The following is a 13,370-nucleotide window of genomic DNA, read 5'->3' as shown; positions in this document are numbered from 1 at the left end:
CATTACCACTTCAAAAGTTATTTTTCCTCCCATGTGGCACCTTAGAAACTAACAAATTTATTTCAGCATAAGCTTTTGTGGGCTACAGCTTACTTCTTCGGATGCGTGGAATGGAACACAGAGACAGGAGATATTTATACATACAGAGAACATGAAAAAGTGGAAATATGCATACCAACTGGAAGAGTCCAATCAACTGAGATGAGCTATCGTCAGCAGGAGGAAAAAAAACCTTTGAAGGGATAATTGAGATGCCCCATAGAAGGTGTGAGGAGAACTTAACATAGGGAAATAGATTCAATTAGTGTAATGACCCAACCATTCCCAGTCTCTGTTTAAACCTAAGTTAATTGTATCCAATTTGCATATTAATTCGAGTTCAGTAGTCTCTCTTTGGAGAATGATTGGACTCTTCCAGCTGGTATACATATTTCCACCTTTTCATGTTCTCTGTATATTTAAATATCTCCTGTCTGTGTGTTCCATTCTATGCATCCGAAGAAGTGAGCTGTAGCCCCCGAAAGCTTATGCTGAAATAAATTTGTTAGTCTCTAAGGTGCCACAAGTACTCCTGTTCTTTTTGCGGATACAGACTAACACGGTTGCTACTCTGAAACCTTTTCCTCCCTTGGTATCCTGCTGTTAATTGAATTGTCTCATTAAACTGACCTTACACTTGGTAAGGTAACTCCCATCCTTTCATGTATTTATACCTGCTCCTGCATTTTCCACTCCATGCATCTGATGAAGTGGATTCTAGCTCATGATATCTTATGCCCAAATAAATGTATTAGTCTCTAAGGTGCCACAAAGACTCCTCGTTGCTTTTTAAAATAATGACAGGTTTCAGAGTAGCAGCCTTGTTAGTCTGTATCCGCAAAAAGAACAGGAGTACTTGTGGCACCTTAGAGACTAACAAATTTATTTGAGCATAAGCTTTCATGGGCTACAGCCCACTTCATCGGATGCAAAGAATGGAACATATATTGAGGAGATATATATACACCTATAGAGAGCATGGAAAGGTGGGAGTTGTCTTACCAACTTTGAGAGGCCAATTAAGTAAGAGAAAAAACTTTTGAAGTGATAATCAAGATAGTTCAGTATAGACAATTTGATAAGAAGAGTGAGAACACTTACATGGGGAGATAGATTCAATGTTTGTAATGGCTCAGTCATTCCCAATCTCTAAATAGTCATAATTCTTGAACATTAATAATTCTTGCATTAAGCCTTGAAAAAATCAATCCTTGTATGTCTAGCATCATCCATTGCAATCTTACCAATATGAGAGGGGAAATCACCCTTTATCTCTGTTTAAAATATATATATAAAACACATCTTATTTTGGAGTTATATCTATCTATCTATCTATCTATCTATCTATCTATCTATCACTCCAAAATAAGATGTGTTTCAATTTCAAATTGACAGAGACAAAAGCCTAGAGTGTGAGTATTAACTAAAGACAAAGAAACAAGCCAGAAGATATTGGACTCTGGCTACAGAGATGGATGCTTTGGCAGGGGCTAGTTTCCTTTCTAGCAGCCTGCTCTGCTGATTCACAATCTGCATTCCTTATGTTTTTCATGATTGGACCCAGCTGCCCGTCAATGGGAGGTGAGTAATGTCATCTTTATGATGAGGTTCGTAATGGAGAAACTGCTGCTCACCCTTGTGGCCGCTACCAAAAAGTGAAAGGATTCTTGTAGCATGTGCACATCTTTGGAGAGTGACTTTTTGGGAGACGTGAGTAAACCTGATGCGGTCTGTCTGGTTTCTTGTTGTTTGTTTCCTAGACACCCATTCCTTCCTTTGGGAAAACGTTCGATTTAACAAGAATTTTGCCTCTTAATGATAGTACTCCATATTGCTCTCTTCTTACCTAGTGGTCTAGGATTCAAGGGCTAGATCCTGCAAAGTGCTGAGCACCTCCTGGAAGGTACTGAGCACCTTGAACTTTCTTCTCTTTACATTGAGGATCTCAATACCCAGATTACTTAGCCACAGATCTGGATGTCAGCTGGGGTGACTCAGCACTTTGTCTTTCAGAAGGAGATAAACTGAGTTATATGTTGTTTGCTGTGAGGGCCTTTGATCTAAGAACTTATCTCAACACAAAAGTTGTGCTGCTTTCACTATATCAGTATAGCTAAAGCAATACAACCTCCTTAGTGTGGATATTCTTAACCAGATAGTCTATTTCAGTAAGGGAAGGGGAATATTCTATACTTGTATATAGTGCCTTTATATCGATATAATGACATCCACACTAGCGGTCTTATTGATTGAACTATATTGGCAAAAAATTGCACTCCTAACCAAAATAATTATATTGGTGCAAAATCTGTGTGTAGACTGGGATTTGTAAACATGGCAACTCTTTCCTCCCGTGTGGACAATGAATCTGATCCAATGCCTTTTGAAGTGAATGGATTCCTTTCCATTTATTTCAATGGGGGCAAACAGGGTAATTTTTCATGAGAGATGTAGCTGACTAAAGTTTCCCCTCTTCCTGGGCTTTGCGTGTACTTTGGTGGGCACCAAAAGTACAGCCAGTTAAAAATACAAAAAGCTGTGCATGGATTTTTTTGCTTTAAGTTTCACATCTGGATCTGTATTTTCCACTACATGCATCCGCTGAAGTGGGCTATAATAAATTTGTTAGTCTCTAAGGTGCCACAAGTACTCATGTTCTTTTTATCTGGATCTCTGTTACTTGGGTGGTGGGTAATGTCCATGAGTACGTAGATGGCCTCTGGGTAACTGTGAAAATGTTTGTAAATCCTGAACGTTTAGCGAGTTTCACCCTGAAGGATTATTATCCAGAAAATCGTAGACGGGAATCAGATGACTTTTTTTTTTTTAAGCAGGCCTGACCTCCTACGCAGGGGGAAAGAAAGAAATGTCAGTAAATCTCTGATGCACACTTCCAAAGAATGTCTCAAGTAGTGAAGTCTATAGATATTTCAAAAATGTTAATTGAGTTAAAGGCAAAATGAATAATGCTCAGTTAGCTGAGCCAGATCTGTTGGGCCGGTCAGTTTACAGTGTCTTTAAATCAGTGAATGAAGACTCCGACTGCATTCCTGTATTAAACTGGTATGTAGGGCATCCCGCTAGTTCCAGGAGACAATGTAAACACCCATAGATGAATGCCGCCTGCCACCAATCATGTTAAGAAAGGTCAGCGTTTATTTCATTGTAACAACGATAACAAAACTGCTAGTAATGGAACTTCACCAGGTCTGTCATAAACAAATAGTTAAGGGTTAATAGAGCAGGAGTACTTCATGTCTCTTTTGCCTGTAAAGGGTTAACAAGATCAGTGAGCCTGGGTGTCACCTGACCAGAGGACCAATCAGGGGACAGGATACTTTCAAATCTTGAGGGAGGGAAGTTTTTGTGTGTGCTGCTAGTGTTTGGTTGTTGTTCACTCTGGGGGCTCAGATGGACCAGACGTGCAACCAGGTTTCTCTCCAATCTCTCTGATACAGTCTCTTATATGTCCAGAATAGTGAGTACTAGGTGATAAGGCGAGTTAGGCTGATGTTTGTTTTCTTTATTTGCAAATGTGTATTTGGCTGGAAGGAGTTCAAATTTGTATTTTGCTGAAAGGATTTTAATTTGTACTTGTATACTTAGGCTGGAAGGTTATTCCCAGTGTCTATAGCTGAAAGGCCCTGTAACATATTCCATCTTAAATTTACGAAGATAATTTTTACTGTTTTTTCTTTCTTTAATTAAAAGGCTTTCTTGTTTAACAACCTGATTTTTTTTTTATTCTGATGTGAGATCCCAGGGGACGGGGTCTGGATTCAACAGGGAATTGGTGGGGAGAAAGGAGGGAAGGGGCAGAGAAAGGCTAATTTCTCTCTGTGTTAGGATTACTTTCTCTCTCAGGGAGAGTCTGGGAGGGGAAGAGAGGAGGAAGGTAAATTTTCCTCTCTGTTTTAAGATTCAAGGAGTTTGAATCACAGTGATCTTCCAGTGTAACCCAGGGAGGGGAAGTCTGGGAGAGGCAACGGTGAGGGAAAGGGTTTACTTTCCTTGTGTTAAGATGCAGAGGGACTGGGTCTTGGGGGTCCCCGGGCAAGGTTTTGGGGGGACCAGAGTGTACCAGGCACTGGAATTCCTGGTTGGTGGCAGTGCTACAGGTTCTAAGCTGGTAATTGAGCTTAGAGGAATTCATGCTGGTACCCATCTTTTGGACGCTAAGGTTCAGAGTGGGGAATTATATCATGACAAGGTCTAATCAGGGTCCTGCCACTCCATAAATCTGCTGGGTACAATTATCCAGGTTTTCTGCACCATTCGTTTTGAGCCCAGCACTGAAGTCCTTATTAAGGCAAAATACCCAGGGACTTTAGCCAATCCCAGGATCGGAAAGCCCCAAAGGTGACACATGAGTCACCTTTGTTCCCCAACCTTTTCTCCAATCCTGCAGCGAGCCCTGCTTCTGCCACCCTGGAGCACCCAGCACCACGTCTCCAGAGACATGGGGATTTTGTAGAGAAACTGTGTATTTCTGAGACTTAAAAACCATTTACCCATCTGAAAAAACTCCTGTTATGCAGACCCTCACAGTGAATATTGGGGTGAATTAACATAATATATGTAGTGTCCATCAGTCATCTGCCCATCTGGGTATAGTCCCTCCACTGTATCTCTTTCTCTTGTCCATCCATCCATTCTTTCTCTCCACCTCCCTTCCTCTCCTCAGCTTGAGTCTGTATATTAAGCACGAGAAACTCATTGCAGATGCGCTGTTGGGTTAAATGAGAAATGACACATCTGTACAAAGTTCAAATAGACGTTTACCTAGGGAACATTGAATGTGTACACAAATATGGAATATCGATGCCTGACATTCCCTGATTTAATATTAATCTGACTATTTTTGTTTCATTTTTTGTTTTACAGTAGCACCCAGAGATGCTGAACATTGGGTCCCACTGTACTGGGCGTTGTACAAATATCTGAGAAGAAACAGTCCATGCCCCAAAGACCTGACAGTCTAAGACCCTCGTCCTGCTTCAGGATCCATTACCAGAGAGAGGTGGAGGGTAACAGTTCACCTCACTCACCCTTTGTCATTCCACGTGCTCCTCTCTGCTTCCCTTCTCTGCTGCTCCTTGCTCCAGAGGAAAGCTGAGGCTTGGATAACCCACGATGGTATAAGAACAGAGACCAAGAGATACACGCATTAGCTCACACTGTGGGAGACTTTCTGAAAAGTATTCTAATGTCCTGGACAGATATATTGAAAGCATATGTATTTCCACCTAGCCAAAAGTCAAGTTAAATCTGTCTATCAAGCATGTTTGACTTCTTTGCCAACACAAGTATATCAATCATGAACATTCACCATCTGAAAATGAAGTGCTGCTTTGGTGTTTGCCTTGAACACTTCCCTGGAGAACATTGCCATTATCAACCATCCAGCTGCAAAGTGGCACCAACCTCCAGCTAGCTAGCAGATGAATCTAGATTACTCATGCAGCAGGTCTATCTCACTCTGGTATGAGAGGCATTAATATACTGGGGTTCAGATTTTCCAAAGGGACAGATGATTTTGGGTCCCTTGATTTTGAGTATCTAACAACTTAAAGGGAACTGATTTTTTCAGAGGGCAAGTGCTCAGCACTTTGAAGTTGGACACCCAGAAATGGAAATACCCAAAATCACTAGCTACTCTTAAAAACTGTAGCCCAGAGAGATGTAGGCTATTCTAGGGCTTGGGAAGCAGTATATGGTGATAGATTCAATGTGCCAAGGTCTCTCCTCTGTTATACATACGCAACTCTGTCTGTTGCCTTGCACTCTGAAAGCAGATTTTTGCTCAAGTTTAAAAAGGACATTAATACACACCACATGCACTAGGATGTATGTGCATAACGTGTCAGTGGAGGGTATTAGTCCCACTGATGGAATGACAAGGCTGGAGTCAGTATGGTACTGTCAAAAGTGAGAGAGAAAAGGGGTATGCAGATGTTTTTTCATAGAAGTTTCCCTTTTGTTTCAAATAGCCTAGGACAAATGTGTCACTATGGCCCAGTTGGATGCTTTTTGATATTTTGAACACTGTGTCCAATGCATGTATACATATGAAGCTTTCTCTCTTTACCAGATTAAGTACTGGGTCCCTAGGAAGTATTTTTTACTGACTCGGAGGAAATGTTTAGTCTTGAGCCAGGTCATCAGAAAGGGTTAAGCCACAAGTGACTAACATTTCTCATATTGCATGAATCACAATGTATACAAGAGAGCAAAAATGCACACACTCACAAGCCAGGACGTTATATCTATATGTGTTGAATTAAGATTCAGAGACAGTGTAAAGTATGTGTGTGCTTTGGAAGGATTCAATTTTTATCAGTAAATAGTAAGTGTACCATGCGCACACAAAGCAAGGAGAAAAAATTTCCCTCAATGATCATTAAAAAATTTTTGGTAGGCAAAGGAAGAAAAATTCTGCTTGAGAACTTTAATTAGAGTTTGATTTATGGATATTTACTGTATATATTTTGACATGTGATGTTGTCCATTTTTTTTAATAGTTATAAAGCTTTAACTTTTTGAATCTCAATGTCTACAGTGATGCAGGAAATTATGGGAGACAGGGTCAGATAATTGTTTCAAGTGTGAATATTTAAATCCATAAAAATTAGGGCTGTTGATTAATTGCAGTTAACTCAATTTGTTTTGAGTTAATCACTTAACTAGATTAAAAAATTAATCATGATTAATCGCAGTTTTAATCGCACTGTTAAACTATAATAGAATATCAATTGAAATTTATTTTGGATGTTTTTCTACATTTTCAAATATATTGATTTCAGTTACAATACAGAATACAAAGTGTACACTGCTCACTTTATTATTTTTTATTTTGAATATTTGTACTGTAAAAAAAAAAACACAAGAATTTTTTTTAAATTCATCTCAGCAAGTACCGTCGTGCAATCTCTTTGTCATGGAAATGCAACTTACAAATGTAGAATTTGTTTTTTACATAGCTTCACTCAAAACTAAAACAATGTAAAACTTTAGTGCCTACAAGTCCATTCACTCCTACTTCTTGTTCAGCCAATCGCTAAGACAAACAAGTTTGTTTAAAATTATGGGAGATAATGCTGCCCTCTTCTTATTTACAATGTCACCTGAAAGTGAGAACAGGCGTTCTCATGGCACCTTTGTAATCAGTGTTGCAAGATATTTACATGCCAAATATGCTAAACATTCATATGCCCTTTCATGCTTTGGCCACCATTCCAGAGGACATGCTTCCATGCTGATGATGCTCATTAAAAAAATAATGCGTTGATTAAATTTGTGACTGAACTCCTTGCGTGAGAATTGCATGTCTCCTCCTCTATGGTTTTATGTGCTTTCTGTCAAATATTTCATGTTATGGCCATCTCGGATGACAACCTAGCACATGTTGTTCGATTTAAGAACACTTTTACTGCAGATTTGACAAAACGCAAAGAAGGTACCAGTGTGAGATTTCTAAAGATAGTTACAGCACTCGACCCAGGGTTTAAGAATCTGAAGTGCCTTCCAACATCTGAGAGGTGTGGGATGCTGTCAGAAGTCTTAAGAGAGCAACACTCCGATGCAGAAACTACAGAATCCAAACCACCAAAAAAAGAAAATCTACCTTCTGCTGGTGGCATTATAATTTAACAGTGTGATTAGAACTGTGATTAACGGTGATGATTTTTTATCTCATGATTAATCATGATTAATTTTTAATTATTCGACAGCCCTAATAAAAATAGACATCGATACCTATCAAAATTATATAAAAAAATTAAAACAGAATTTGGACAAGTCTACATCTATGGTGCGAAACCATTTGGGACAGATTCCTCTGATGTAACCCCAGTGATGAACCAGAGATGAATTTGGCCAGGTATTTAGGTTCCAAGGTTCATCCTTTGACTCCCGATTCCTGCTTCTCATTTTATAATCGATGTGCCCACACATTTTTGACAAAGCTTTCAAGAGACTTTAGACATTTCTTCCAAGCACCAAGATTATAGACTCTTTTCTGGATAAGACAGATAATCATTGCAAGCAAAGGGAATCTGCCAGAAAGCAACCTAGCCAGCTCAGGACCTTCGAGACCATCTTATTAACTAAGCACAGCTGGGGAGTCTGGGAGAAAGTAACAGGCTTAGTTTAGATAAGGTTTATTTTTTTAACCCACTTCTTTCTCAGTTATGGAAAATAGACTTCAAAGTTGATTCTTTAGGAGAAATGTACAGAAGTGACTAATGTCATGATTTTCCCATTTCTCCTCATTACTAATTCTATTCAAATGTTGTTTGTTCAGAGGGGTCCATGGGGGACCTGAGCAAGAACTCCCTTCTGGTTCCCAGCGATGTGTTGAGATATGAAGGCATGCGATTTGTTGAATATGATGCTAGTCTGAAGTGGGAGATAGTGAGAGGGTGCCTGGTAATGAAGTTATTTCACACCCATGCACAAAGAGACAAGATCTTGGTGAAGCAAACCAGATGTTCTCTGTCTGACCTGTAGGCAAACTGTAATTTAACTCATCCTCGAATGTATAAAATAGAGATGCTTCTGTCAAACAATTGCCAAAAGAGAGTTTAGTTACTTCTAAAGTGAGCTGGACTATTTAAAAAAAAATTTGTTACAAATTTATCCTCCTTTGGTTAGAATGTCATTGATCAACCAGCCTTGATTTCTGAGGCTCCATTGTTGTTTGTGAGTATTCACCAAATAGTCTCATGGGTTAATTTTCACCATGGATTGTTCTAGTATGGTTCACTTTCCCTAGTCTGCATTTGTTTCTTTGTGTCACCTACATCACTGGGGATTGTTCCTAATCTGGATTGGTTGCTTAACACTACTAAAATAGGAGAACGACAAATCTTGAATATACACCTCTATGTCGATATAACGCTGACCTCGAGAGCCAAAAAATCTTACTGCATTATAGATGAAACCGTGTTCTATCGAACTTGCTTTGATCCACCGGAGTGTGCAGCCCTGCCCTCCCCGGAGCTCTGCTTTACCGTGTTATATCCGAATTCGTGTTATATCGGGTCATGTTATATCGGGATAGAGGTGTACTTACAATTTTACTTTTTGCATGGATTTATATTCCAGAGTGTTTTGGGATTCATGAGCATGTACCCACACATACCTGGCCGTCATCTGAATACTCCCCAATCAGTAGCAATTAGATCCCAACAAATCAGAGTGAACCAAATTCTGGGGTTTTATTCATGAAAATAGTTACAAATCAGGGTTGATGTTATTGTACTCCTTGGTTTCTGGTAGTTACTACCATGCTCTCCAGCGACAATTTTACTCTGCTAGATTTTTGTAAAGGTAGCTAATGTCTCTATCTGTTGAATCCAGCATTTGAACACAGAGGTTCGATGGCTCAGTGTGCGTTACCACAGCTGTCCCCACTCTGTGGCTGCTGTGCTAAGAGTACCCCCTCCTTTTTTCACCTATTGTAACTACTGGCCCAGTATTTGGCCCTACTAAATCTTCTTTGTATGGCTCCAGTGGTATAAAGCAGATGTAAATACAACTAAAGGTCAATGGGGGAGGGGGGAATTTCTCCCGTATGGGACAATCCTCCAGTCACAGTGGTGCAGAGCTGGGAGAGTAGCTCTGATGCCCCAACTCTGCTCCACAACACAGAGGGCATGAGAGGAGGAAAGGAGACTCAGCCCTGAGCATCCATTAAGAGAATGGTGATCTTAGGCAACTCTTCAGCATGTCAGTGGACTGGAGAGATTCAAAGCGGATCTGGGAGCAGGGGAGGATAAAAGTGGCCTAACCCCAGTTTTGTACCCCCTCCCGCTTCCTGAACTGCATATGCTGTACAGCTGTGGTGCAACTGCACATGGGATGTTGCATTCGTTTCAGAGAACCATATTACTGGAGAGCTGGGGTCTCAAGGACTGATGTGTGAGGAAAGATTAAAGAGCTTAATATGTATAACTTGGCAACTAATTGATTGCAGGTGAAGGGGGTCGCAGCATAATAGTCTGCAAAAATTTGAAGACCGTAAACATAAGGAAGGGAGAAGAATTTAGCAAGATACTCTTAGTTATACCCAGTGTAAAGCTACTTCTACACTTGGCACTGGGGGTGTGGTCTCAAGCTGCAGTGGGGGAGGTTTAGATTGGATATTGGGAAAAACTTTTTCACTAGGAGGGTGGTGAAGCACTGGAATGGGTTACCTAGGGAAGTGGTGGAATCTCCTTCCTTAGAGCATTTTAAGCTCAGGCTTGACAAAGCCCTGGCTGGGATGATTTAGTTGGGGATTGGTCCTGCTTTGAGCAGTGGGTTGGACTAGATGAGCTTCCGAGGCCCCTTCCAACCCTACGTTTCTATGACTCCCCAGCTTGAGCAGACATACTCGCACTTGCGCTCATTGAGCTGAACTGCAGAGAATTTGAGTCAAGGGTGTACATGCAGAATTGGTTTAAATCTCCCTTTGTGTTCCCCTCAGTCTGGTGCTGCTCTGTGCATGGCCATTCCTCACACCAGCTCTGTCACTACTTTGCCATGTCGCTTGGGTAAATCACTTCCCCTCTGTTTCCCTTCCCTGTCTTGTTTTATTAGATTATAAGTCTTTAGGAGCAGGGATGGTCTCTTTCAATGTATTTGTAGATTGCTTGGCTCAATGGGGCCTGTTTTCTAGGTGCTATTGTAATGCTACAAATAAATAATAATCTATGCCTAAATCCTGGGTAACTTCCTTCTCCAACCTCATGATACCAGATGGGATAATGACTTTACAGAATGCTATGGGGAAACTCCTCAACAAATGGTGAAATCGTAGAAACAGAACAAATTAAAAAATCGAAGTAGGACGTGATACTTACAAGGGCAAAATTATTCTGTGGACCCTCCGGAAAGATGCTACACTTTTTAGGAAGGAGCTGTATATTTTCTTTGAAATGCTTGCAATTCCTGAAGAGGTCTCTGGCAAAGATCTTGCAGGTGAAGGATTTCTAGGCTAATGGAACTTGAACAGATAAGAAGGCGGCTCTTTGGCCAACAGACAACTTTATTTTTTCAAAGGAGCGTTCAGATTAACAGCTTTGTGTAGCTGCAAATCACAGAAAGAATTTGCACTTTGAAAAATGAAATTGGATAGTTTTTAGTTTGGCCGTAAATCCTAACAATCCTGCAAGAAGATAGAATGTGAAGGGGAAATGTTGTTGACTCTGCAATTCAAAACATTGATAAAAACTTTGTGAAGTATCATGTTTTAAAAATAATAATTTTAGGCTTTTTTTAAAAGAAAAAAATCCTGTTTGCAACCTCTTTTTTCAGGATGTTTTACCCACAAAAGTTTTTCCTTTTCATAATTTTTTCTCAGTTCTTTTAACAGACTAACAGCAAAGAGATCCTGTTTATTCCCGTGTGTGTGTGTGTGTGTGTGTGTGTGTGTGTGTGTGTGTGTGTGTGTGTGTGTGTGTGTGTGTGTGTGTGTGTGTGTGTGTGTGTGTGTAGCAGACTGGCAGAGTAGTAGTATTTAATATTGATATTATGGTAGCACTTAAAAGACACAGTCAAATTGGGCCCCATTGTGATAGATTCTGTAGAAACATATAATCAATGACAATTCTTGACCCAAAGAGCTTACAGTGGAAAAGAGAAGACATAACAGATTGATGGGACAGATAAAGAGGCTGGGGAGGGATAGAGAAGGGTAGGGTAACAAATAAATAAGAGTAGAATGTCTCTCATCTCCTTTAGTGGCTGGTCTGCCCTAGGATAAAAGTCTATGACTGGTGTCCCCTAATGGAATGGTTCCTTAACTCAGGTGGTAGAGCTCAATGCTGAAGGTCCTGAGATCAAACCCTGCTGGTGGGCAAGGCTGGGTTGGGGTCATTTGTCATATGTGCACTAGCATTAAGAACATAAGTATGGCCATACTGGGTCAGACCAAAGGTCCATCCAGCTCAGCATCCTGTCTGCTGACAGCAGCCAATGCCAGGTGCCCCAGAGGGAGTGAACCTAAGAGGTAACGATCAAGTGATCTCTCTCCTGCCATCCATCTCCACCCTCTGACAAACAGATGCTAGGGACACCATTCCTTACCTATCCTGGCTAATAGCCATTAATGGACTTAACCACCATGAATTTATCTAGTCCTCTTTTAAACACTGTTATAGTCCCAGCCTTCACAACCTCCTCAGGTAAGGAGTTCCACAAGTTGACTGTGCGCTTTGTGAAGAAGAACTTTCTTTTATTTGTTTTAAACCTGCTGCCCATTAATTTCACTTGGTGGCCCTAGTTCTTATATTATGGGAACAAACAAATAACTTTTCCTTATTCACTTTCTCCACACCACTCATGATTTTATATACCTCTGTCATATGCCCCCTTAGTCTCCTCTTTTCCAAGCTGAAAAGTCCTAGTCTCTTTAATCTCTCCTCATATGGGACCCGTTCCAAACCCCTAATCATTTTAGTTGCCCTTCTCTTAACCTTTTCTAGTGCCAATATATCTTTTTTGAGATAAGAAGACCACATCTGTACTCAGTATTCAAGATGTGGGCGTACCATGGATTTATATAAGGGCAATAAGATATTCTCCATCTTATTCTCTATCCCTTTTTTAATGATTCCTAACATCTTGTTCGCTTTTTTGACTGCCACCACACACTGCATGGACGTCTTCAGAGAAATATCCACAATGACTCTGAGATCTCTTTCCTGATTAATTGTGCCTAAATTAGCCTACATCATATTGTATGTATAGTTGGGGTTATTTCTTCCAATGTGCATTACTTTACATTTATCCACATTAAATTTCATTTGCCATTTTGTTGCCCAAGCACTTAGATCTTTTGGAAGTTCTTCACAGTCTGCTTTGGTCTTAACTATCTTGAGCAGTTTAGTCTCATCTGCAAACTTTGCCACCTCACTTTTTACCCCTTTCTCCACATCATTTATGAATAAGTTGAACAGGATTGGTTCATTGGACTGACCATTGGCGAACTCCACTAATTACTTCTCTCCATTCTGAGAATTTACCATTTATTCCTACCCTTTGTTCCCTGTCTTTTAACCAGTTCTCAGTCCATGAAAGGACCTTCCCTCTTATCCCATGACAACTTAATTTACATAAGAGCCTTTGGTGAGGGACCTTGTCAAAGGCTTTCTGGAAATCTAAGTACACTATGTCCACTGGATCCGCCTTGTCCACAAGTTTGTTGACCCCTTCAAAGAACTTTAATAGATTACTAAGACACGAATTCCCTTTACAGAAAACCATCTTGACTTCTGCCCAACAATTTATTCTTCTATGTGTCTGACAATTTTATTCTTTACTATTGTTTCAACTAATTTGCCCGGTAT

At 40.2% G+C, this 13,370-nt stretch overlaps 1 protein-coding gene across 1 annotated transcript in view; it reads right to left on the bottom strand.

Annotated features, from left to right (window-relative positions):
- Positions 1-13,370, bottom strand: part of LRRC32 (leucine rich repeat containing 32) — a 360,881-nt gene that overhangs the window by 296,748 nt on the left and 50,763 nt on the right. The window lies entirely within an intron of this gene.

This window comes from Gopherus flavomarginatus, chromosome 1 (genome assembly GCF_025201925.1).
Source record: "Gopherus flavomarginatus isolate rGopFla2 chromosome 1, rGopFla2.mat.asm, whole genome shotgun sequence".
Classification (NCBI taxonomy): domain Eukaryota; kingdom Metazoa; phylum Chordata; order Testudines; family Testudinidae; genus Gopherus; species Gopherus flavomarginatus.
This window is presented reverse-complemented; position numbering and strand designations above follow the sequence as displayed.